Source organism: Martes martes (assembly GCF_963455335.1).
Source record: "Martes martes genome assembly, chromosome: 9".
NCBI lineage: Eukaryota > Metazoa > Chordata > Mammalia > Carnivora > Mustelidae > Martes > Martes martes.
In genome coordinates, this window is record NC_137896.1 from 133966118 (window position 1) to 133991790 (window position 25673).

Genomic DNA, 25673 nt, shown 5'->3' on the forward strand with positions numbered 1-25673 from the left:
CATGATTCAAATCAATTCCCATGAGGAAGGAAAAGTGCCATGGAAAATATTTTATTCTATACACAAAAAAGGTTTCCTCAGCATGTTTTATCAACATAATCATTGTCACATTATCATCATTAAGACATGAAAGAGAGACAGACAATTGAGCAGCTCTCCTTCCCTTTTCCCATCGTGCAGGGAGCAGACAGGACAGGGAATTGTAAGCTGTGTTTTGCTCTACTTTTAATCATGTTTCCTTTCTCGAATAATCACAAGGTGCTAGAGTGTTAGGCAGAGTTAGGGAAGAGGCAGCGGCCCTGCTGATGTGTTCTACAGAAATGGGAGGGGACTTCTCAGGCCTCCAGCCCCCCGGTTGACTGAGAGGCACAGAATAAATGTCCTCCTACAGTGTTTGTTCCCAGGACCCTTCCCATCTCCCTTATTTTAGGAAAATCTTTGATTTTCTTCTTTGAGAATGAATTTCTCACTTTTAGCTTCATTGTGCTGTAGATTGAAGTTTGAGATTTTAAATACATTTTCATAGAAGTAATTTAAGCTCCACCCCCACTGCCCCCGCCCCCAGCACACACATGCTTATTACGTTGCCCAAGGTTAGATTTTGGAGCACTGAACATATGAAATCAAGAAAGTGGATTTTCCGTGCTGCTCTTTGGAAAACACTCATACCTCATAAATATTGGGATGTGGGCTTCTCGCACAGGCCGTGCATGCCTGGGGATCACATATCTCTTAGCCTGCATTTCTGCATTACTCTGGCATGGTGAAATTTTGGGGGGTGAAATAGCCATGTGAAAGTGTTGGCAAAAGATGCATGTGAAGAAGATTGAAACTTCAGATTGTTCTTAACCTTCCTTAGAAGAGAAAGTCAAGGAGCTGATGATGCCAGTGACGATGATTAACACAACAGGCCTTTAGGATGCATCTTAAATTTGGCAAAGACCCCTTCACAGTTACTTTTGTCCTGAAATTGTCATACTCTTCTTCTTAGTATTCGCACCTCACCGCGCCAGTGAAGAAGGGGCGTTCCAGAGGGCTTATGGGAAATCGCACACATGGTATAAGAAATGAATGACAGCCAGAGAGACTGTTTTACTGTCTTCTAAGGAATACAGGGACATGCTACCTGAACTCTCTCTACCTATGTCCTCTAATTCCTAAAGAATACAGTAATATAGGAGAAAAATCTACAGAAGAAATGTCTTAGTGAAAGATTAAAATCTTGACTTAAACTCACATTGATGTAAAAATAAGATGACTACGTACTCGCCTGGGAGAGTCCCGGTGTCCACAGGTGGCCCTGCATAATTGTTCGTTCCTCCCACCTTAACACTCCCAGTGTCCCGGTGTGAGTAATAGGCCATGGGGCTTGTGGACAGTAAACCACGTGGATCTCCCCCACCCCGCCCAGGTAGAAGGGACTGAGCAGGCTTGGTTGAGGAGGGGAGGAAAGAAAAGGAGAGGTGCTCAGGCGCACCTGAGTAGGAGGGGGAGGGGCTGGTCGCCTTCTCCTTAGTCTTTCTTAGGCCTGGTTCTGAGCTTGTATAAGAACAAGACACATTCTTGATGAAATCCCAAAAGTTCTTTGTCGCTTTTGTTTCCTTTGCCTTTGGAGACGTGTCTTGAAAGAAGTTGCTGTGGCCGATGTCGAAGAGGTTACTGCTTATGTTCTCTAGGATTCTGATGGATTCCTGTCTCACATTGAAGTCTTTCATCCATTTTGAGCTTATCTTTGTGTATGATGTAAGGGAATGGTCCAGTTTCATTCCTCTATTAGCAGCTGTCTAATTTTTTCAGCACTACTTATGAAAAGCTTCCGCACAGCAAAGGAAACAGTCAACAAAACTAAGAGGCAGCCCATTCCGTATGGGAGAAGATATTCACAAATGACACCAAAGATAAAGGGCTGATATCCGTGATCTATAAAGAACTTCTCAAACTCAACACTCGAAATACAAATAACCCCATCAAAAAATGTACAGGAGACATGAACAGACTCTTCTCCAAAGAAGACATACAAATGGCTAACAGACACATGAATAAATGCTCAACAGCACTAGCCATCAGGGAAATACAAATCAGAAACACACTGAGATACCACCTTACACCAGTTAGAATGGCAAACAGGAAACAACAAATGATGGCAAAGATGTGGAGAAAGAGGAACCCTCTTACACTGTTGATGGGAATGCAAGCTGGTACAGCCACTCCAGAAAACAGTGTGGAGTTTCCTCAAGATGTTAAATATAGAGTTACCCCATGACCCAGCAATTATACTACTGGGCATTTATCCCAAAGATACAGATGTCATGAAAAGAAGGGGCACTTGCACCCCAATGTTCATAGCAGCAGTGTCCACGATAGTGAAACTGTGGAAGGAGTTGAGATGCCCTTCAACAGATGAATGGATAAAGAAATGTGGTCCATATGTACAATGGAATATTACTCACCCATCAGAAAGGATGAATACCCACTATTTGCATCGACACGGATGGAACTGGAGGGGATCATTCTAAGTGAAATAAGTCAGGTAGAAAAAGACAATTATCATATGGTCGCACTCATATGTGGAACATAAGGAATAGTGCTGAGGACCACAGGGGAAGGGAGGGAAAACTGAATGGGAAGAAATCAGACGAAGACAAATCATGAGGGACTCTGGACTCTGGGAGACACACTGAGGTTACAGAAGGGTTCGGGGGGATGGGATAGCTGGGTGGCAGGTAGTAAGGAGGGCATGTGATATGATGAGCATTGGGTGTTATATGCAACTAATGAATCATTGAACACTAACTACATTAAAAAAAAAAAAAGAACAAGACACATTTCATAGCAGTCACTGAAATCATGAGGATGTCTCCTCCTCCCACCTGCCTGTCTTCCTCCCTTCCTTCCTTCCTGAATAGTATCATTACTATTTCTCAGTCTCCTGGACGTATGATTGACAATTAGAACCCTAAGATATTTAAAGTGCATGTTGCGGTGAGGTCCAGACACGCTGTGAGAGGGCCCTCCTATGTAGTTAGTGGACACATCTGTCATCTCACATACTTATCTTTTTGGTTTTTTGGGGAGAATATTTAAGTCCTACTTTCTCAGCAAATTTCTTATCATTAGCTATAGGCACCTTGTTATATAATACATTCGGTCCTTAGATCCTACTCACCTTATAGCTGAAACTTTGTACCCTTTTATGAACCTCTCTCTGCCCCTGTCCACCCCCCTCCCCCGACATGCCTGGAAACCACTTTTCTACTCTGTTCCTCTGCGGTGTTTTGGGGGTTTTTTTGTCTCCTTTTTTAGATTCCACGTGTAAGTTAAACCATGCAGTCTTTGTCTTTCTGTGGCTTATTTCACTTAGTTTAATACCCCCAAGTTCTATCCATTTTGTTGCTGGCCTTTCCTTCCTTCTCAAGAAATTCCATGGTCTATGCAATAGGAGAGGTCTTTCTTTCTTTTTTTTTTTTTTTGAACTTTTATTTATTTATTTTTTTAATAATTTTTTTTTATTTGAGAGAGAGAGCATGAAAGAAAGAGAGAGAGAGCAAAAGCAGGGGGCTGGGATAGAGGGAGAAGCAGGCTCCCTGCTCAGCATGCAGGACTTGATCCTTAGGACCCTGGGATCATGACCTGAGCCCAAGGCTTAACTCTGAGCCACCCAGGCCCCCCTTTTTTAAACTTTTAATTCCAGTGTAGTTAACATACAGTGTTATATTAGTTTCGGGTGTATAATGTAGTGATTCAGCGATTCTATACATTGCTTAGTGCTCATCATGGTAAGTGTGCTCCCAATCCCCTTCATCCATGCACCCCCCTGCACCCCTCCTCTGGTAACTACCAGTTTGTTCTCTGTATTTAAAAGTCTGTTTTTTGTTTCTTTTTTTCTTTGTTTGTTTTACTTCTTAAGTTCCACATATGAGTGAAATTATATGGTATTTGTCTTTCTCTGACTAACTTATTTCATATCTTCCAGACTCATCCATGTTGTGGCACATGGCAAGGCTTCCTTCTTTTTTATGCCTGAGTAATATTCCAGATATGAATAATATGCCAGAACAACATTCCACCGTGTGTAGGTATGATATATAGTTAGATGGATAGATATCTATCTATCTATCTCACAGCTAATGATGCTGCTTCCAAAATTGGACTATTGTAAATAATGGTACAGTAAACATAGGGGTGCCTGCGTCTTTTCGAATTAGTGTTTTTGTATTCTTTGGGTAAATACCCATTTGTGGAGTTACTCGATCATGTGGCAATTCCATTTTCAAATTTTTGAGGACCTTCCATACTGTTTTCCACAGTGGCTGTACCAGTTTGCATTCCCACCAGCCGTGCATGAAGTTTCTTATTTCTCCACATCCTTGCCAACACTAATTGTTTCTTTTATTTTGCATTTTAGCTATTCTGACACATGTAAGGTGGTGTTTCATTATGATTTGAGTTGCCTGATGATTAGGGATGTCAATCATGTGTTCGTTGGCCATCTCTGTGTCTTCTTTGGAGAACCGTCTTTTCATGTCTTGTGCCTCTTTTTTAATTGGATTGTTTGGATTGTTTGTTTGTTTTTGTTTTTGGTTGAGTTGTAAAAGTTCTTTATATATTTTGGATACTAACCCTTTATTGGATATGTCATTGGCAAGTGTCTTCTCACATTCCATTGGTTGTCTTTTAGTTTTGTTAGTTGTATCCTTTGCTGTGCATAAGGTTTTTATTTTTTATTTTTATTTTTTTTTAGATTTTATTTATTTATTTGTCAGAGAGAGAGAAAGAGAGAGCGAGCACAGGCAGACAGAGTGGCAGGCAGAGGCAGAGGGAGAAGCAGGCTCCCTGCCGAGCAAGGAGCCCGATGCGGGACTTGATCCCAGGACGCTGGGATCATGACCTGAGCCGAAGGCAGCCGCTTAACCAACTGAGCCACCCAGGCGCGCCAAGGTTTTTATTTTGATGTAGTCCCAGTAGTTTATTTTTGTTTTTGTTTCCTTTGCTTCCGGAGACATCTCTAGAAAAATGTTGCAATGGCCAGTGTCAGAGAAATTACTGCCTGTGCTCTCTTCTAGGATTTTTATGGTTTCAGGTCTCATATTTCAGGTCTTTAGTCCATTTTGAGTTCATTTTTGTGCATGGTGTAGAAAGTGGTCCAGTTTCATTCTTTTGCATGTGACTGTCTGGTTTTCCCAGAACCATTTGTTGAAGAGCAGGAGAGACCTTTCTCCATAGGACTTGAGGTTGCACAAAATGACAAACTCATGACCCCTCACCTTGATCTTCCTCTCACTTTCCCCATGGCTGTGCCCCCCACCTAGTTATGAGGTGTCCTGTTGGGCTTCCACACTTCTTGTCCACCTGCAGCCATGGCTGATCACACGTGTAAGGAAGCACATCTGAGCCGTGGTCTCTTCCCTAATTCATGCTCATGCCGTCCCTGAGGTCCCGGAGACACTCTCCCTTCAGCATCACTTCTTGTCGAGGCACCCCAGTCAGCACCCAGTGAAGTGTCCATCCCTGGCTGCCTCCAGGCAAGGCTGGACTCCTCATCCTCTCCTGAGAAGGGCCCCACATGCAGCTCTTCCCCTTCTGGAATCCCCTACCCCCTTTTCATGCCTTCCCGAGACTCAGCACCCTGATCTCAAGGACCCTATCAAGCTCTGTTCCACATCTTTGCAGCTTTGCATGTGTAGCTCACACACATGTGCGTGTGCCGGTGTGTGTGTGGAGGGGATGGGGCAGAGAATGGAAACCTCAGATAAAGGATCCTTTCTAAAGTCATGCTCTTACCCTCATATGTTTCTGTTTTGGGGATAAAAGTGACAGCATGTTTAACATAAGACGGCAAGAGAAAGACTCATTTTATACATTCTTCCTCACACATTCCTCTTAGGAGGTATTAATGTGGATACTTCTTGCCTAGAAAGAATAAACAGCGCCTTCCTAAAGTACCATTGGTCTGTGCAACTGCGGTGCATGAGGGTCTTAAATATGCAGCGGTATAGAAAGAGATTTCTGTATGTTCCTTGAAGATGTTTATATTCTAACATGGGAAACAGATGTGAGAATAAAAGAGAAGGGATGTGTTTCCACAAGGCTAAAAGTACGTGAGAAGTGTTTAAAATGGCCACAAAACTGCTTTTGTAATCCTTGATAGAGGACTCTGGGCCCATACTTTTCTTTGGTACACTTTATATTTTACTCTGGGGACCATATTGATTTGAGTTTCCAAACCTTTGTGCCCTGACCAAGGTCCTGCCTCTGAGTGGGACACCATTACGGCTTCTGGGTTTGCTGGTGCTGTGCTCACTGGCAGGGGTTTTATGACTCTGAAGCTATCAGTTTCCATTTAAGTGGAGGACTTAGAGAATGCCAGCCAAAGCATTATTTACCAGAATTTTAACATTTTATACAAATAAGGTCTGAATTTCTGCTTAGAAACAGGAAAAGGGTCATTTAAACAGTTTAAATATTATTAACTTGCATTGAAAAAGAGAAGGAAAAAAAAAAACCCCTGAAGTTATAATGGCATCCACAGCTAACTGGATAGATTTATTGAAGTTTTTGTTCCATGTTAGAAATATATCTACAGATGCCCCATGGTAAAATTAGGTAGGCTTATGGCACTTAGAAAACTGAAATCTAGAAACACATGGAATGAGTAAGATGATATTTCCAGCAATCAATGCATTCTATAAAATGATTGAAGAGAGCTTCTTCTACATAACAATTTTGGACTTACGGTCCAGTTCTGTGTTTCTTACCCTTATTTAGAGTGAAGGCCAAATCCCATTATGACAAACGGTAATAGATAATCAAAATTCTTGAGTTAGACCTAGAAATCTGTTATGTTAATGTGCCTTGATCTAAATGTGACTAGGACTTGGAAATCTTTTTGTTATACTGAAAATTCTGGCTGTAAAGATATTTGGCTGATGTATTCAGTTCTTCCCATTCCTAGAGCAGGAAAAATCCTAGAATATAAAAATTTCAGATTATTTGGTGAGGCTGGCCAGACCGCAGATTGGTCCCAGGTCCAGGCTGGGGGACTCCTGGCGCAGGGAATGTTGCTTTCATGTCTGTTTGTTGCAGATCTGGTAGCAGAGGTGAAAGAAACTGTGGACCCAGGGGGTGGATGTGGCCCCGGGGCTCCCTCTGCTTCTCACAGAGGGGGGACTCAGGTCTGCTGGTCTTCCACTAAGATTCTGCCAAGTCACCTGACCTGGGGGCTCCTGAACTTCTTCCAGGCTGGACGGGAGCCATTTCAGCTCTCTGGGGGACACCCATGATCATACAGAGTTCTTCCCGACTCATCGTTTCATAAAATCATGCGTGTCTACTCAAGCTTTCAGTGCGGGGACAGCTAAAAACGCAGCTGCTAAGGTAGTCATCTAAAATAAAAGATGATGCTGACACCTGTGACTGAGAACACACTTCTTTTCTGGAGGGTAAGGTGTCAAAGGCATGGAAAAAAGAACAGGCCAGCCTTATGGAGCCCGATAATGTCTTTCTTTTCAATGATGGACGACCCAATTCCTTGGGGCAAGCTCAGAGAAAACAAATAAACAGATATGAATAAGGTAATTTCCCTCAATGTGAGATTTGGCATATGCGCCCTATATGGAAAAAAGATCAACTTGACCCTTCATCTCCTAGAGGACGAAAAAACAATGCATTCCTATGGGACTTTGTGCTCCGAGAAATCTTTCCATGTGTGTCAGAAGGAGAAGAAATCTCCTTCCATACATGTGCAACGGGGCAGTCTGTTCTTTGAACTTGGCCAAGTGTTGTCTAGGTTCTTGGAGCCTCACTCTGGGGGATTTTGTTCCCATATCTCATTTTTGCTTGAAAGTCTTATGGGAAATTACTGGGATCTTTGAACTGTTTGTTTGTTTGTTTGTTTGTTTTTATAGGTCATACTAACAGTTCTGTCTGAGAATCCCGAGAGGAAGTGCATGAGAGCTTTCCAGTGTGAGGAAGATTATCTGCAATTTGGAAATATGCAAATGAGATTATTAGGTGTTTTCTTCATGCGATGCTGGGTTTGCACCTTTGACTGACTTCCTGGAGACTGGGCTGTTTACAGCTCTGTGTGTAGAGAATAATGTGTAGATTTTTATCTGGTAAAGGTGCAAATAATTTCTGTCCAGTGGGGGGGAAATAGCCACAGAGATTTTGGTGTGCGGACCCGTAGTTTGTTAACCAGTTATGTATGTCACCAAGCAGTCGTCTTCTAACGTTCCTTTATTAAATCACACATAAACGTACAGCTCCTCAAATTCCCATTGGAACCAGCATTAACATCTTAGTGGCTTCCTCACTAATTAATGAGCTGAATAAATCTTTGGCATGTGTTTTCATTTGTATGAGAGTTATGTTTTCTTCAACCTTTTGAAAATTAGAATATAGCCAAGAAATAGTAGGAGGTAGGGGCCTGGGAACTTCTCTGAAAACGTGGCACAGTTCCTCGAAGAGCATGCTGTTTCTGTCCCTACTCTGCACTCCCTTGGAGCTTTTCTGAGAAGGATTCTGTTACTTCCACTCTACCCCAGAAAATGTCCAAAAAATGTCTGAATAAAGCTCAGACTCTAAAGAACAGTGAGACAAAGCAAACAGGAGTTCGGTGACTACTTCCTGACATTGAAACTCTGATGACAGGGTATGAGAGCCCTGATCAGAAGCAGGTGCTGCTCATAACCTTGACAAACTGTGACTAGAAGCCTGTCACCCCACCCTGAGGTCCTCCCTGTACCCTCTCTCCACATCCATCCCATCAGCCCTCTGCCTGGAATGACTGGCGTTTGCCACATTCACCTAATGTTGCTCTTACAGCTGGGGCAGCTTGTCCCTGGGAGCTGTGGTCTCACTGCCTGGGGACCGTCTTTCTGCCTTCCTTGTGCCTCGGCGCAGAAGACAGTGCTTTGTCTCGGAGTGGTACAGGGCTGGCGAACACACCTTTTTCTGATGGCTGTTTGTGATCATTTGCTCTTCTCACTTCACCGTTATCTACCAGACGTGCTCCATGGCTCGTTACGTGTCCGTGTCCTGCTTTTTCTTCTGCGGCGAGGCACGAGGTGGGAAGCCCAGCTGTGGATGGTGCCAGGTGCGGCTCCTCTGAGACATCAGAATACCACGTGATGGCTTCCAAGACTGGGGGAGTTACTTCAGTGCTGAAACGTTCTGCTCTTCCTCTCGTTCAGGCTTCAAGTCCTTGAAACCATTTGCTTCTTTCTTGCTACGCCCCCTCGGCTTTGGCTCTGCTTTACAAAGAGGCTGAGTGAGGGTCTCATGAAATAACCAGGAGTTCTGGACTCCTGAGTCCGACCTGCCACCAGACCCCTGACTGTGCCCACAGCAGCCTGCCCCCCATTTTGCACACATGCTCGCCCCATTCCATGTGGTCTTGGCTTCAGTGGCTGGACATAAAGCTTCAGCTGCCGCCTCACAGCTTGGACTTTAAAGAGCCCATAAGGAGAGATTGAAACCCGACTGTCTGATGCTGCCTTCGGATATACCATCCATCACCCAAACAGTCTGCGTAGAGCATTAGTTGCTAGAAACCTGTCCCAAACATGCTTTTTATATCTCACCCTCAACCGGAATGACCCACTCAGATGTACTAATCACCCAATCAGAGCGTGCAGATTTATACTGTTGGGCCAGAGCAAATCGCAATAGTTTAAGTTCGAAACCTGCATTATGGGCAGTGAAATTACCCAAAACTGTGTGTCTGGGCTTGTAAAAATGATGGCCTGGAGGATCTGGGACATTTCCTGGGAAATATTTAATTACATATTTTTGAGTCTGGTAGGGCAATGGAGTTATTATGGACCAGACCCACTTGATAAAATTTTGACCTGCCATAGACCAACCTGCACAGAAAACTGTATGGTGCCAAATCTTTTCAGAGGTAATTCAGAGAGCAAACATTTTCAAAAAAGTAATTAGTAGAAAGATAACTGGGTAGAGGGCTGGGGATTTCCTTCTAGTTTGAGCTTGACTTCCAACCAGCTGCATGCCCTGTGAGGGTGTTGGGCTTTCAAGGTCCTTGTTTAATATGTAAGGGTAAGGCAGTGAGACCAGTTCCCGATGCTAGACCATAGGGGCCCCATGAACTTATCCCCCCAGTGCAGAAGCTGCACATGTCAGGCCCTTGCTCTTATGACCTCCTTGAAGCTTGGGCGCAGACTTAGGGTCTGCCAGGAGACAAACCTTCTAGTTTGAGCTTGACTTCCAACCAGCTGCATGCCCTGTGAGGCTGTTGGGCTTTCAAGGTCCTTGTTTAATATGTAAGGGTAAGGCAGTGAGACCAGTTCCTGATGCTAGACCATAGGGGCCCCATGAACTTATCCCCCCAGTGCAGAAGCTGCACATGTCAGGCCCTTGCTCTTATGACCTCCTTGAAGCTTGGGCGCAGACTTAGGGTCTGCCAGGAGACAAACCTGCCACGGGTGTGAACATTCAGCGATATAGAGACCACAGAAAATCCATGGTGTGGCAGTGGTGGCTGAGCCCCTGCTGCTTCCTGGGAAGTGGCACTACTAGCAGTTGGGGTGCATCTGGGTGCGAGACGTTGAAGTCACTGCCAGGCGGCAGCCAAGGGCTGACTCTGGCAGATCAGCTCTGTGGTGTGATTTGGGGGCACCACTCCTGGTGACCTGCCCGGAAGTCTGCTGTCCATGTCCTCACAGTGATTTTTGCAAGTTCATCTGCAGCATTAGTCCCTTTATGCCTAACATGGCTAGACTCAGTCTTTGGGCTTGCAGTTAAGTACTCTTGATTGCCATGGTTATAATTGGACAAAACACGCGGTTGCCTTATTATGACCTTTCCCAGTTACCAACACTATTTTAAATTATAGCATTGCTCTGTGTTTAAATTCCTGTCTCCTCCACTGACCGTTGCTTCTTCAAGAGGAGAAATGATACCTCATCTCCACAGCCCTAGAACTTAGTGTTCTGTGTTACCTGGGATTAAACTGAGTTCCACCACAGGAATATGAGCCAAGGGTAAGATGTTCAAAGGAGCTGCCTATGGATCCAGGAAAAGCCTATGAGAAGAGTGTCATGTAGGTGGAGCCCTAAAATAATAAATATACGTCAAGCAGGCGAATCCGGGAGGGGCATTCCAATACAGAGAAGAAGGAGTATAAAGACGCAGAATGGGATATTTAGGGGTTAATCTGATGCCTGTGGCCTATGTCGGAGTGTTTTTCCCCCACAAACCCAGCACCAGCATTGTAGTGCCCCGGGGAAACCAGCATAGGTCAGGAGAAGCGAATCGGCAAGACCACGTCCATACCTCAGAGCAGCTTCCCGGCTTGCAAACCGTAGCTTTAATGAACTGAATGCACTAATTGACCACGTTGATATCTAAAGGCAGAATTGGCACATAAAAGTGGGTGGGGTCAGTGACAAACTGGTGTCTGGTTTGTAAACCAGTCTGGCTAGCTTGGTTAATGGGAGACTGCGGAAAAAGATAAAACCTCTCTCTTTTGATGACGATACATTAAGGCTTCTAAACAGGGAGTCTCAGGAGCAGACCCCAGGACAGAGGAGAACTTACTAATAAGGAAATGCCGTCGTGTGGGAAATGACCACCAGCTAAGTATTCCATTATGCATTGTTCCACTATTTGCCCAATATGCCTTCATTTTGAGCTTTTATATTTGGCATGGCTACAGAGTAGGGTCTCTCGAAGGGGGTGGCATATGTGGATAGCAGGGCCAGAAGGGAACTTGGAGGCTTTCAGGGGAAAGCTGCCCTGAGGATGCCCACATCCTGTGCTGGGCGAGAGAGAAGTTTCCAGGCTCTGGAGTAGAAAGAAAGCAAATTCGAAAAAGTACTTTTCATTCCACAAATACCATGGACTGTTTGCCGTCATGGATGCATGGGAGCGAGATGACAAAGGCCTGGCCCCTGGATTTCAGGGGCCTTTCTGTAGAATGAGAGACGTATTTCAGAACCGCCTGACAAGTTCAACAGTAGATGCATCCCTGAGACACAGAAATCAAACTCATCATCTGTGGGAGGAAGGACTGTGAGGCCGAGGAAACCCAAACCGACAGCTTCTCCACGGGAAGGGTCAAGGTGGGGTGGCTGCTGAGTGGGGCAGTGGCCACTGGTTAATGCCCAGGCTTCCACCTCTGTTTCTCACCCACCTCCTGGTCCTGAAGAGTCAGCCCAGAATCTCCCGGGGGGGTGATCCCTCCCCACTCCCAGTCCCTTCCCGGAATCCTCTGGACTCTGTCTTCCACTGCTGGGTCAGTTGCCAACAGGTTGCCAGCCGTTGTCCATCTTTCAGAAAGAAGCTGGTTGAGACTGTACTGACTGACAGCCAACCTCTGCCCCTTCCCCATGTTGGAGATCATTTGGGCTTTATGAATATTTCTTCACTGTTGGATCAGTGGTCCTTTAGAGGGGGGAGAGAGAAAGGGCTTGCTCAGCGTGTCCTCTCCTGGCATCTGTCACTTAGCCTGCTCCTCAGACTCAGGAGGCGGGTGCCGTTACGAACTATTAGAAGCTCCACGCCAGGGCGGCGGAGCTCTAGAGACAGCGCTGGATTAGAGCCTGTGGTCTCCCCCACCGTGCGAGGCGGGCCGAGGCAAGGGGCTGTGGGCTGGGTGCTCCGATGGGAATGCGTAGCAGCACTTCTCAAATGTTGATGTTCGGTACCTCCAGAGTGGGGTCTGAGAGTCTGACTTCCTAACAAGCTCCCCAGCAGTGCTGACGCGTCTGTCTCCCACATGACATGTCGGGTAGCAAGACCCGAGAGAGGCGCCAGGCCCTTTGCTCCAGAATTAACTTTGGGGAAGCTGACCTGGTTCCCTTGGAGGACTCCGTGTCTGGCCCGATCCTGGCCTCGGTGACGCTGCCTCCGCATCCCAGGTTCCTGGGTCTCAGAGCTGCTCTGCTGACTCGGTGGGTGTTTGGAGATTTCACTTTTTCCCACATATCCTGCCAGGTCTAGCTCAAAGCTTCCCCTGCGTTTGGGGGTAGTGTCAGACACGTGCAAGCTGAGAAGTCATTTCGTGGGAAAGCCCTTTTAGCTGCAAGTTAACAGACTCAAATTAGAAGAGGAACATTTCAGTTGGAAACCAGAGAAGGTTGTTTTCCTCGGACCACTGAGTGATTTTCCTGGGCAGCAATAGCTACTTGTTCCACTTAAAAAAGAGTCAGCTTAGATGACTGTGGGAGGTGCTGGTGGAGGGATAGATGAGGTGACCCAGTGGTTTCTTACTGCTCCAACTTGTCACCACGTGAAACTCGAACAGCTTTTCCAAGTCTTAAACAGACCCACATAAAGCAAGTAGGAAGATTCCATCTATTATAAAATATGTCCGTTAATAGCGTATTGGAAATATGCAGCTTGGGTCCCACTCTTCTGCGGTGAATGGGATTTGGACCATCCGGTGGGAGAGAACTTGAAACCGCAGGAGCAGATGATGCCGGGGAAGGACGGTGGGTGGAGTGTGGCCCTCCCCCAAGGGGTCACTCCTCTTTCCAGGCCCCTGCTCTCCAGATCCTCCACAGGGCCACAGGGGTGGGTGGGGGAATGGGAGCAGAGAGGGTAATGGTTTCTTCATCTCCTCTTATGCCGCTTTGCGAAATGATGCTACCATATGTGCTGTTATATTTAAATAGCAGATGCAGAAAACTCACGGGGTGGAAAAACGAAGAAGCATGGTACCATTTGCAAACAGGTTTTCCAGGGAAAGCTCACTTCCTTGCAAGGTTTAGAATTTATCGCATCCATTTTTGTCTCTAATTACAGTGGTCTGTACAGCAAGGAACAGTTCGTGGTTCTCTCTCTTTCTCTCCCATTCTGTCCCTGGCTAATGGATGGAGTGTGCAGCTCTGAAATAGGCTTATGTGAAATTGCTTTTCACACCATTAGGGAGCTGGGACGATGTCTTCAGCAGTGCAGCCACAAGCAAACACGGGCTGGAACGCTCTCATTTTAGAGAGGATGGCTGCAAAGATCTCACTTTACATTAGAGAAATGCCTGAGCAGGCAGAAGCCTTCATGTTCTCCTTAACAAGGTGAGGGAAGCACTTGAGGGGTCGGGGGGATGCACAGAACAGATGAAACTTGACAATAAGAGAAACCACTTCCCTGCCCAACTCGGATATATGGATTTAATTGGAGAGACCAGTGAGGTGTAGAAAAAGCAGAGGAATGATAAATCTGGGTTCAAATCATGTTTCTGCAACTTACTGGATGAGGGATTTGGGGCAAATACCTCAAGCTGATGGAGTTTCCATTTCTTGCTAAGTATAGCAGGAAGGAGCGCCTGCCCCCCCAGGTTATGGTCAGACGGCGATGTGACAATATCTGTAATGAATCCGGTTTGCCCTATACAAGCTAGTCGTTATTATAATTAGTTAAGTATGCTTCATTAGCTCAGTTCCTAGGGGGAAAAAGCACCACCAATTAATTATAAAGTCAGTTACAAGTTTTAAATCCATAATATAAAATGCTCATTCTGTAGTATTAATATTAATGCTAATTGTATAGTAGCTAGAGAAATAGTTTAAGATACTAATATATAAAATGCCATCAAATCCGACATTGGTGGGAAAAAGTTTAGGTGGGGAATGAGAAATATTAGTCACACTTATTTAATCATTTATATGTAACATAGGTGTTGAGTTAAAGCAAGGACAGCAGATGTATTTGTGATGATAAAGTTGCTCTGATTCTGTGGGCATTTTAATATTCATACCTAATTCATTAAAATAAAAATGACTTTAAATTATCATTAAGGAAGAGATGTTATGGAGTAATGTAACGGAAACCCTCACTTCCTCCTTGACCTTCAGCTCCTTGCTAATACCAGGGTGTGGGCTGGGCTTCAGGAAGGGGCCAGGAGGACATGGTCATTAAGGACTGGAGTAGTATGCAATTTAAAAAAATAAAATTTACATAGAGTTAATGAGTATACATTTTACCATATTCATTGGACACCTGTTACTATACTTATGGTATGCATTACTGAAAAATTAATTTAAAAAGAAAAACTGAATGGTTTGTTTTTAGATTTAAAATAGATATACTCGTCCCAGTGCCCATAGTGACCAATGTTTCAAAACTCACACGTGCTGGTACGGAACTCAAGTTTGATCTTGTCATTCCATCAGAACCCAGTATTTCAAAGAGATTAGGATATTCTTTGATTTCTCTTTGTGGAGACTGTTGTAATAATAATACATACCCCCCAAAGAATGACAGTACGGTACATGCAAGGACACTGACGGTGGTATTGGAAATTAAAATATGTGACTGTAGATTCCCTTCTTCCCATATTTCCCCCTGCCCCTACCAGCAGGGCCCTTATTAGAGAACGTCAGAGAGAAAGGCATTAGATAACTTAGCTGAGAGTCTCAAACTTCAGTTTTGATTTTTAGGAACCAACATTTGAAGGATTTAGCATCCAGTTTCTCTCCAAATGCCTGGCTTTCATAGAACATGTACATAGCTGGCTGCTTTTTTCTTCTGTAGCTCACCTGCATCTTAGGGGCAGTCGGAAATCTTTGTGGATTCGTTGTACAAGCAGGACTTGTTTCTTAGAGTTGCATACAGGCAGGAGTCAGAGTGAGTGTGGGTTTCCTGCTCCCCATGCTCGCGTCACATTCTATCCTAGGAAGGGGGCAGTTGGGTGGTTAGTCGTAGAACCTCCCTCAATGTGGGAGAATGCAAAAGCAAGGGAACCTGAAGCTTGCTTCTACAGAACTCAGCCTTAGGACTCAGGGGCGTCTCCACCCAGCCTGGTAGTGGAGCAGAACTCACAGAGACGCCCACTGGGCAGGGGAGAGCACCGCTGATTTTCCAGCATGTCCTAAGCCCTTATTCCTCGCCAGCGGAGATAAGAGCCAATGGAATGGTCTTACTAGTTGTGACACAGACTACACGTGTTCCAAAGCAGAGCTTATGGCTGGACAATGGACTTAGTTGGGGCTGCAGGGGGTCTAAAGGTCAATGAGCAAAGACTAACGGGGACTAGGCTCTGATCAGAGGGACACCCAGTGGAGGGCACAGTCTGACCTGAACAAGACTGTCTTCTTCCAGATGTCATGTGAGGAGTGCCACCAGCCTAGGTTAAAGGCAGAAGCAAGGAAAGGGTGGAGAAATCTGGATTTACTGACAGACTGAAAAAAAGAGACCAGAAGTGGTGAATTATCCTTGAATTGGTAAGGTTTACTTTCCCTAATATAGTTGAAATTGGAGCCCAAGATGGATATTAAGTTACATTGTAAAAGAATAAAGTCCTATGTTTCCTACCCAGCTCTGTGATTTAGAAATATATATAGCCATAAAAAATGCCAGAAGAATTGTTGCAGATAATTTGTGCTGGAAGGAAAGATGTGCTGGATGGAAAAGAAAAATCTGAGCTCATTCCAGGTCAGGAGTGCTTTTAGGAGGAGGTTGAGTTGAACCTTGGAAATGGGCAGTATCCGGATGGGGGCCCAGAAGTGCAGGAGTAAAGGGAGAGAAGAAGGAGACACCTGTGGGGGAGCGAAGAGATGGGCAGCTTGGATTAGAACATTCACTGAGAAGTGGTCTGGAGAGGTGGCTGGACAAGCAAAGTGAGCAGGCAATGGTGTAGTCTTGGGGGCTGAACAGCTATCCTTGAGATGCATGCAAGTGCTGAGTAGTCAGTAACAGAACAGTTTTTAAAAATACTGAGCCTTGCTCAAAAGGAAGAAGAGAATATATTTTGACACCAAAACCTAAGAGAGAATGTGGAGCCTAAGCAGAGGACTTCCTCTGGCCCTGTGACTGTCCCTGGAGCTACTGATCAGGCCTAGGCCCTGGATGTTGACGGTTCCCACAGAGGCTATAGATCTTGATTTGGGCCAACTGCAGATGAGAAGCTAGAGTCCCTGTAAAAAGATAGGATCCAGAAATGATCAGCGCTTCCGTGGAACATACTAGAAAAGGCACATGTGTGAGCCTGGGGAAGCCAAAAGGGGCTTACCACTTGCCTAGGACTCTGGATGGTAGTAAAATAGCTCTGCTAAGGAATCAGGCTTGTGCTGTAAGCAGCGTGGCACCTAACACGGTTTGATAAAGGTATAGGGAAGTTACCGTAGAATCCAGGACAGGAGACTTCCAAGCCCTAGGTCAACAGCAAACCAACAGAAACCTGCTCCATAGGAATACTGTAACTACCTATGGTTTCTGGGATACCCACAGAAACCCCAAACTCTGCTGAAGAGAGCTTAAATGACAATATCACACACCATTTGCGAAAATGAGCAACTGCGACAGCCAGCCAAAACAACAAACAAGAAATTTGTGCCCTGAGACAGAAAACAGGATAATCTGAAAGAAACCATTAAATAAAATGTTGAAAGTGATTAAAATTATAAGAAATAGAAATCATAGTGAAAGTATATGGATGCCACTATAAGAAGTGAATTCTAAAAACAAATGGAATTTTTTGGATTAAAAAGAAAAGGTATGAAATAGAAAATACAATGGCAAGGCAAAAAGTGAACAACATAAAAACACAATGGCACAGTACATACACGTATAGAGTGAGTTCTCAAAGATGGCCTCATAAAGGCCCAGCCTGCTACACAGTGTAACTTCTTGTTACTTTGCCAACACATGTCATTGCTCTGGCTGTGATCAATAAAGACCATCTCTCATGCATCTTCTCATATTTATGCACTACTTGAGGTCGTTGTAGATTAATGTCTGCCTCCCCCTTCTCTTGGTGCTTGGAGGGATGTATTGAATTCGTACAGTCAGCCTCTCCATGGACCCCATGCGAAGTAGGAGGATAGAGCTGGGAATTTGAGGAAGTTCTTCACAAAGTTTTGTTGTTGGTCAGATACATTTCATGCAAAGGAAGAAAGAAAATTTGGATGTGTATAAAGAACATCACCCTAGCCCCCCCCGGGGGATTAGGCTTCTCAGACACACCTTTCACTTCTCTGGGTCTCAGGTGGTTAATCTGTTGGATGTGGGCTGGCTGTGAGGAGACAGGGTGTGGGCCCAGTTGTTCCCTGAAGTCACTTCCTTGTCTGCGATCCCTCAGGAAGGGCCCAGAAGAACTGTGTCTGAGGGTGGATTTAGGGACCCTTCTCTTAATGTTTTGCTCTTCAAATCCTGTGGAAAGGAAAACTGGACTATAGTAAGATCAAGCAAGGGAGACAGGGATTACTTCTGGGCAGTTCCTTGGAAAGCTGCAGGTCCTCCAGTAGCTTCCTGGAGCCTGGGCAGCGGGCTCTAAGAATGTACCTTAACAGAGTCACCTCCAATCTCAGGCTTGCCTTCTCAAGTCCTGTGTCTGCCCGGCTCTCGGCTGCCTTCACATTCATCTGATTTCTGTCCCTCTGGTTGCTCTTTCCGCCTTCCCCCTTGAGCCCGATGGGGAGCTGGAAGCTCACTTCCAAGGATTTCCACAAGTCTCTGCCCTGGCCTCCTCCAGCATTTCACAGTGAGCCCCAGGGAGAGGTTCTGGAGCGGAACCCCGGGTTCCCACTTCCTCGTCCAAAATAGCTCCAAGGGTTGGAGACAGAACTTAGAATTCTGTAGTCCAGACAGTCAGAACGATCCTGTGACTATTCCAGGAAAACGGCTGGACATGCCTGGAAACAATGACATTTCTAGCCTCATCATGAGCTGCTCACCTCACTGGATCCTCCTCACAGTGAATTTTCCTCTGGTTGTGAAAGCACTCCTGGTGTTCTGATCCACACTACACACTCCAACTCTAGGCTCTCCGACGGCCACTCCCAACCCTGCCTGCACTGAGGGTTCTGCTTGACCTGCTTCTTGTGAAAGTCATCCTCATCACTGCAGCCTGCAAAGGCCACCGTCTCTCTTTGAACTTCTTGCTTCTTACGATGCAGTCACTGAACACCTGGCTCAGGCAATTCCACCTGGGGAGACTGTCCAGTGAGGCATATGCTTTCTTCTATGAGAGAAATGATTGATGGGTGGAACTGGGCAGTTATCGATGCGGGAAGGGAAGGAAGTGGGAGAGCAAATTTGTATAACGGAACTCAAGGATCCTTTGAGAAGACAGAAACCTGCATCCCAACCCCTTCATCCTAAGATTCAGCCATCAAAACATGGCCGATTGACTTCGCATGTAGTTTGATCCAGGGAGGCTCTAGGTCAGGCTTCCTGGAAGAGAGCTTGATGGGATTCCTGAAATAGAAGCACTGTGGGCCATCAAGAGACACACCGGTGGCCTAACTCCTGAGAGAAACTTCCATTGAAAGGAAAACATGGGTGATTGTCTAAGAGTAGGTAGAAGCTCAGACCTAGCCAGAAGCAGCTCTCCGGGGAGCCCAGGCTGACACTGGTATGGTATGTGCATGCAGAAGCAGTTTACCTGGGAAAGATTGTTCTAGTCTTCTGGTCTAATGAACCAAATCAATTATTTGAGCATGGCCTAGACAAGAGCCTTGGGTCCTGATGTATCAGCTGGGTGCTTTGGACACACTGGCTTGGGAGGTGGTGCAGATCCCTTCGATCTCAAGGGGCATTTCTGATTTCTAGCCCAACAATGAGTTGAAAGCCTCCAGGGTGACCATTGAGCACAAAAACAAAACAAAACAAAACAAAAAAACAAACCTGGGAGATTCTGGGGATTTTCCTAAGAAAGGAGTACTTCAAGGCCTGAAGTCTCATGACATTTGATAGGGACAATTAAAATTGCTGTGACCCATTTTATGCCCTGGTTTCAAGGCCGTAGGATGCATAGTTTAGACTTACATTGTTATCGAACGTTTAAAGCATCTGTGGGCACAGCCTGATTGCCCACCCATGGAAGGCAGGAGCTTAAAGAAATTAAGCCACTGTTTCCTAACTTTATTAAAGAGTTTCTGTGATTGTACAAATTCAAATTTTATTTTGGTTTCCCTGTAAACTTCTGCCTGTTGTATCTCTCCTGTATCATTTGGACAAAGTCCATCTTGTACAGTCTGTACCTCGATGCTCTGTGGCAGAGGCTTTCAGAACCCGTCTGGATTCTAAGTACATCATATAGCTACTCGTACAATTATCTGGTACATCTAAGAAAATCTGCCCTTAGTTTAATTTAAAAAAAAGTCAGCTTTCTGTACACAACCTATCATCAGCACAGCATTTCCACAAAACCTTTATGGTAAAATATACTTTGATTTGTTAGTTGATCAAGAGGTTATATACATTAATGTATATATTTTATTACATATGTTCACATATATATGACATATTTTCTTTTTATCTTTAGGCTTTTCAACATGCCTATTAACCACAGTCATCATAGAGCCTCATTTCAGAAATAGCATCTCTGGCCTAAAAGTAAAAATTTCAGGTGTACTTTTCTTACAGTACCTAGTTCATTGTACTTACTGTGCCTTTGAACCCACAACAGTTATTAAGATGGTGATAAAGACGAAATTTCTTGAATACGGACACTGAAACCTATAGCAACTAAGTGACTTGGCCAAGGCCCCATGACCAGCAAGGCATAAAGTCTGAATTTGAGCCCAGGTCCCATTCTGTAAACTCAAAGCTTTTTTCTTTCCTTTTTTTTTTTTTCATTAGATCATTTTCGAGAAACAGTACTTCTGCACTATTAATTGAATATTTAATTGGTGTGCAGCACTTCCCAGTTCACTTAGTATTTCTCATATCCTCAGTCTTGCTTCACTGTAAGGTCTTGGAGTGCTTTCTACATTTTGTTGAGGATGGATTGTGTGCTGGGGGCCACATGGGGGTGATTGGGGCAGCCGGGACCGGGATGCGTTGTTCTGACTCAAAAACACTTGGGTTTTGCTTTTGTTCCTTTACTCTTTTCTCCTCACTTTATTCCTTTCTTACTTACCTTACCACAACCTCCTCCAAAAAGAAAGGCAAGGAGATATGTTCCGTAACTCATGTTGATGTGTGGATTTTATAGCATAATATAGTTGTGATGCTCTAATTTTTTTTCTGACTGTAAAGGTAATGTGTGCTCATTTTGTAGGAAATTTGAAAAATACCCAAGTCTAAAGACTGGAACACATATCCCACTATTCCATCACCCCCAAAATAACTACCAGTAATGTCTAGCTGCCGCCTTATTTATGTTTGTCTCTCGTCTTTCTTCCGTCCTTTCAGCTCTCCTGTTACCTATTTACATCTATCTTTTATTTGCGTTTCTAGAGCTCTACAACTAGAGCCCTAAAAATTTCAGATCATAATGAAAATGCTTTCTCATTTATAAATGTACTTTTAATAATTGCCTATGTAAGAATTTTCAGAAATATGATTTTAATTGCTGTACAGTGTGATTTGTTTAATCAGTTCCCTATTGTTGGCCATATCTGGTGTTTCTGGTTTTTTTCTTTAGTGAATAACATTGTAGTGAACAACCTTCCCAGATATGCTTCAACTTCCTCCAAGAATTGGGCATTTTTATAGGTTGCTTGTAAGTTAGCTTTTCTTCCTAACACAGGGAAAGTGTGTGTATGCAGCCGGACCCCAAAGCAAACAACTAGGGGTTTGGTGACTGCTTTAAATACAGAGTTGGCTACAGACAGACCATTGGATACTCTGCAGCCTACAGGTTTGGTTTTGTTGAGCTCTTGGCTCCATCAGCTTCATAAAAGCAGGCATCAGAGTCTCTGTTAGAGTATCAAATGGACAAGGATTATTGTTTAGAAAATGAGTTCCTTCTGACCTTAGATTCCAGTTAGATAAAAAGGGTGGTTTCTTATCCTCCAGGGGAATAACATTACCCGAAAGCTCTTATCCACAATTCAGAGCCTTTTGGATAGTACACATAGTCACTGTTGGGAGGTTTCCTTGTTGTGCATTAGAATTGCATTAGCTTGGTGGGGTGAGTCTGATGATCTCATTCAACAAATATTTTTAAAGTACCTACCATGTGCAAGGCATTTATAGGTTCCCAGGAATTGTTGTAAGCCCTTGACTTTGATTATACCTTCTATCTTTCACAATGATTCTAATGAGGGAGTTTCACTAACACTCCTCAAGTTAGGCATAAGAAAACTGAGACTGAGTAAGATTAAGGAATGTTCCCCCAAATCATGTATTTCATAAGTGGTCAGGCTGGCATATAAACCAGGTTTGTCTCATTCAGGGCTTTTCTGCTTAGCACCATGGGTATTTTGGGCTGGATCGTTCTCTGTGGGGGTGGCAGTTGTCCTGTATGTTTGGGATGTTTAACAGGGTGCTTGATCTCTACTCACTGGATGTCAGTGGGACCTTGCCACCCTCTCCGTTGTGATAAGCAGAAGCATCTCTAGACGTTGCTGAATGTCAATGCCCAGCTTGAGGCCCACCGGTTCAGCTCCGTCATTAACCATTGTGCAGTGTTTTATCTCATGGGAAAAAAAAATTTGCCTAATGAATTCAGTTTGTTAGAAAATTCAGTTCTCCCAGCATGGGTCTCAGATCGATTAGTGACTTCTCACAAAATAGGTCTCGGGGAGCGGGGAGAACAGCAGAAGTTGCGTCGTGTTTACTGGCCTTCTAGGTCTCCAACTATAAGGCAGGTTTTCCTTCTTAATGTGGATAATTCCATTCCAGTCCTCAGAGAATGCACCTTTTTTTTTTTTTTTTCCTTTCTCCCATTAAATAACATGCTGGTCAAAATAGGAATCTTTTTATTAACATTCTGAACGTCTGGTAATTTTATTCGTTTCTGTCTTCATTCTCCAGATTTTGCCTTTTCCTTTTTACAAGCTACCTCGATGTTTCCCAGTCATTTCATACCTGGCACTAGGGGGAAATGGCAGCTTGCAAAAATGCCTGCTTTTGCTTCCAAGTTAGCATGGAGGAGGACAGAAGTTTACTTGAGTTGAAAAAGTCATTCCCTGAAATTACATGGCAATTGCTTCTCCTTAGTTGTCCAGGGAGGAGCCAGAAGTTGCCAATGATCTCTGTCCAAATTGGTCATTAAGGGGGTCTGATGGCAAAGTGAATATTACCACCAGAAACTGCAAATTTTATTGCTACGTGGGCCTGAAAGCTCGTGTTCTGCATTCAAATATAGCTGCAAAACAGCTGTGATAGAAAATTGGTCATTTACCAGTGCTTAATGACTAATGCCCTACCCAATCTGAATTAGCAAGATTTATGACAGAATTGCTTTGTTCAGCTGAACTCTGCTGTTTGCAAAGAAACCAGAAAAGCCCTACGTGAGTGAGCGATAGCGTTGCTTGGGCCTGCTGATCGGTGACAGGTTTGTCCCACTCCTTAGAGGAAAGGGGACTGGATAACCCACCAGGGCCTGTGTTAATACTGAGCCACATGTCTCAAAACTGATTCAGTCACGGACTCTGAGGGGCATCTTACAGCGCCCTAGCTGAGACCTATCTCTAGTCAACTGCCAAGTTTGGAACTGTCGTCAAGGTGAAGGGATTAACTCATCTACTCGGTCCAGATTCTAGCTCATCTATTCTTACCCATAGGGGCTGTATGGAGAAGGAAAATATGAATCGAGAGGCACTATAATCTAGTAGTAAGAGCTTGGAGATTGAAGACAGACTGCCTGGCTGTGTCACCAGAGAAACCTTGAACAATACACCTAATCTTTCTGCCTCCCCCGTTTCCTCATTTGTAAAATAAAGACAATTAGAATACTTTCTTAGTAGAAGGGTGGGTAGGATTGAATGACTTAAGCCTTGGAAAGCTCTTAGAACATTTCTTGGCTTCTGATATGTGTTCAATAATTGTTAGCAGCTATCATCATTGTGAGCATCATCATAAATTTGTTATTTATTTTAAAAACTGGCGATCTCCAATAATGTCAAGAATTCATCTCCCATAAATAGAAAACATGCTTTTAAGGGCAGTGCTATTTAAATATATAGACTGAATATTTTTTATCGATTCACATGTTTATTTATTTTCTCATTCTTTTAATCATTCGTTGACCTGTTCACATAATCTTCATTCCTTATTTGTCAATAAATATGTACCCAATGCTAAGTTCTGGATACAGAAGAAAGAAGGAGCTCCTTCCTTTCTACCTTTGTAGAATTCAGAAATTATTGGAAAGATCAGCATGAATAAGATTGGATGCAATTTTTTCAGGAGCTGAAATGGAGGTATGCATGCCATCGTGGAGACACAGAGGGGCAATGGTGCTTTGGGGAAACCTTGACTGGGACACTCTTTGGTGCCAGAGGGTAGAGCAATATTATTTCACCCATTATAACAAATCTCTGAAGGGCATTTTGTTACCTCCGTCTTACAGAAGAGGGAGGTGAAGCTAGCTGTAAGTCTACCCATTACCTACTACTGGTAGAGCTGAAGTCACCCAGATCTGGGCTCCAAGAACACTCTTTCGTACTGAACCTCCAAACTGATGAGAAGGGCTAGATATTTAACACAGAGTTGCCACAGATTAATGATAATTTTTATCTCATAAACTCATTTGTAATGAGCCAAGAATCCATGAAATCACCTATTCAGTCATTTTTCAATACACAGTATTGAGGAAAGAGAACCACCATCACCAACTTTCTCCTTGTCTCCCTAGGGTTGACCTCTGTGAACAGTACATGATACATTCTTTCAGGTCTTTTCAGGTCTTTTGTGCTTTTGTAAAACATGTGTGAATCTGCCCATACATACAGACATCCCCCATATCATTTTAAATCACACAACATACCTTGTAAGGTCTTATGGGTTGATAGACAAGGTGGTGATGTCTGCCCCCATCCCCATTTCTTTTACCAACTTAACTTCTCCCCATGACCAACAATCATTACTGTATTTTACCTGCTTTGCCGTAGGTGTTCTCAAGCAGAAGAGCAGGAGAGCATCACAACCTGAGAGCTCGGCCGTGTTTTAGCTGTTTGTGAGGGTAAGAGTGCATTGTTGCTCGGTGCCACGAGTTCAGTAATCCTGAGCAAACATCCCCCGGGAGCAAAGGGTACCCACTGTGCAGAAGTCTGCTCTAGTGGAATTAATAAATAACACAGTCGTTTCCTTTTGATGGCACACACCCCTGAGCCAGGTGGCAAGTTCGTGACAAGCAGCCTTTTCTCCTGCAACGCTTTGGTCTCCAGCCATAGGAGGTGATCCACTGGGGGACCTGCACCTGTCAGGCTGTGGTGGTTGTCATTGATGAGACCATCCCTCCAGGCTGGCTGGAGCCATACGTACATCTCGGAGAGGAATGGACAAGGGCTTCCCAGAACAGATGTTGCTGCTGGAAGCAAGGAGACCTCACTCTCTGCCGAGCGTGTTGGAGCCCAGCTGGGCACGAGAGCCAGGCTCCAGCCACACACACGCCTTGGGCTCCAGCCCCTTGCAGGTAGCCAGACGTGCAGAGGCCAGCAGATGAAAGGCTGTTCTCCAGATGTCCCCTGCTGAGGGTGAGACAGCCTGTCCAGAAATGTCATGTTTGGCAGCTGCTGAAAATCCCCTCCTACTGCTACTGGCTCGCGGCTCCTACAGGGCAGGAAAGATGCTTGCAATAAAGTCTCCTAAAGAGACAACATTAAAGGGAATTTTTGGCTTCACTCATATTGATACTCAGCTGACAATGTGATATGCTTTTTTGGTATCTGATTAATGGCACTTTATAATATAATGAGAACCACAACAATTCTGCTAAGATGTGTATCTGATTACGTTATCCATCCATGGCTTCCCAATTGGTGGGTGTCAGGAAAGAACTCAACTTGTAACATGGATTCAGCTTGAGGATTGAAAATCTC

The 25673-nt window shown here is 44.4% G+C and overlaps 1 long non-coding RNA gene across 1 annotated transcript in view; it reads right to left on the reverse strand.

Moving 5' to 3' along the window:
- Positions 1–24825, reverse strand: part of LOC308349933 — a 32170-nt gene extending 7345 nt beyond the window's left edge. The window contains exons 1-2 of the long non-coding RNA XR_013967497.1: positions 24730–24825; positions 15498–15630 (exon numbers count right to left, since the gene is read on the reverse strand). This is a non-coding gene — a long non-coding RNA (uncharacterized lncRNA). The remainder of the gene's footprint in view (positions 1–15497; positions 15631–24729) is intronic.
- Positions 24826–25673: the final 848 nt, after the last annotated feature.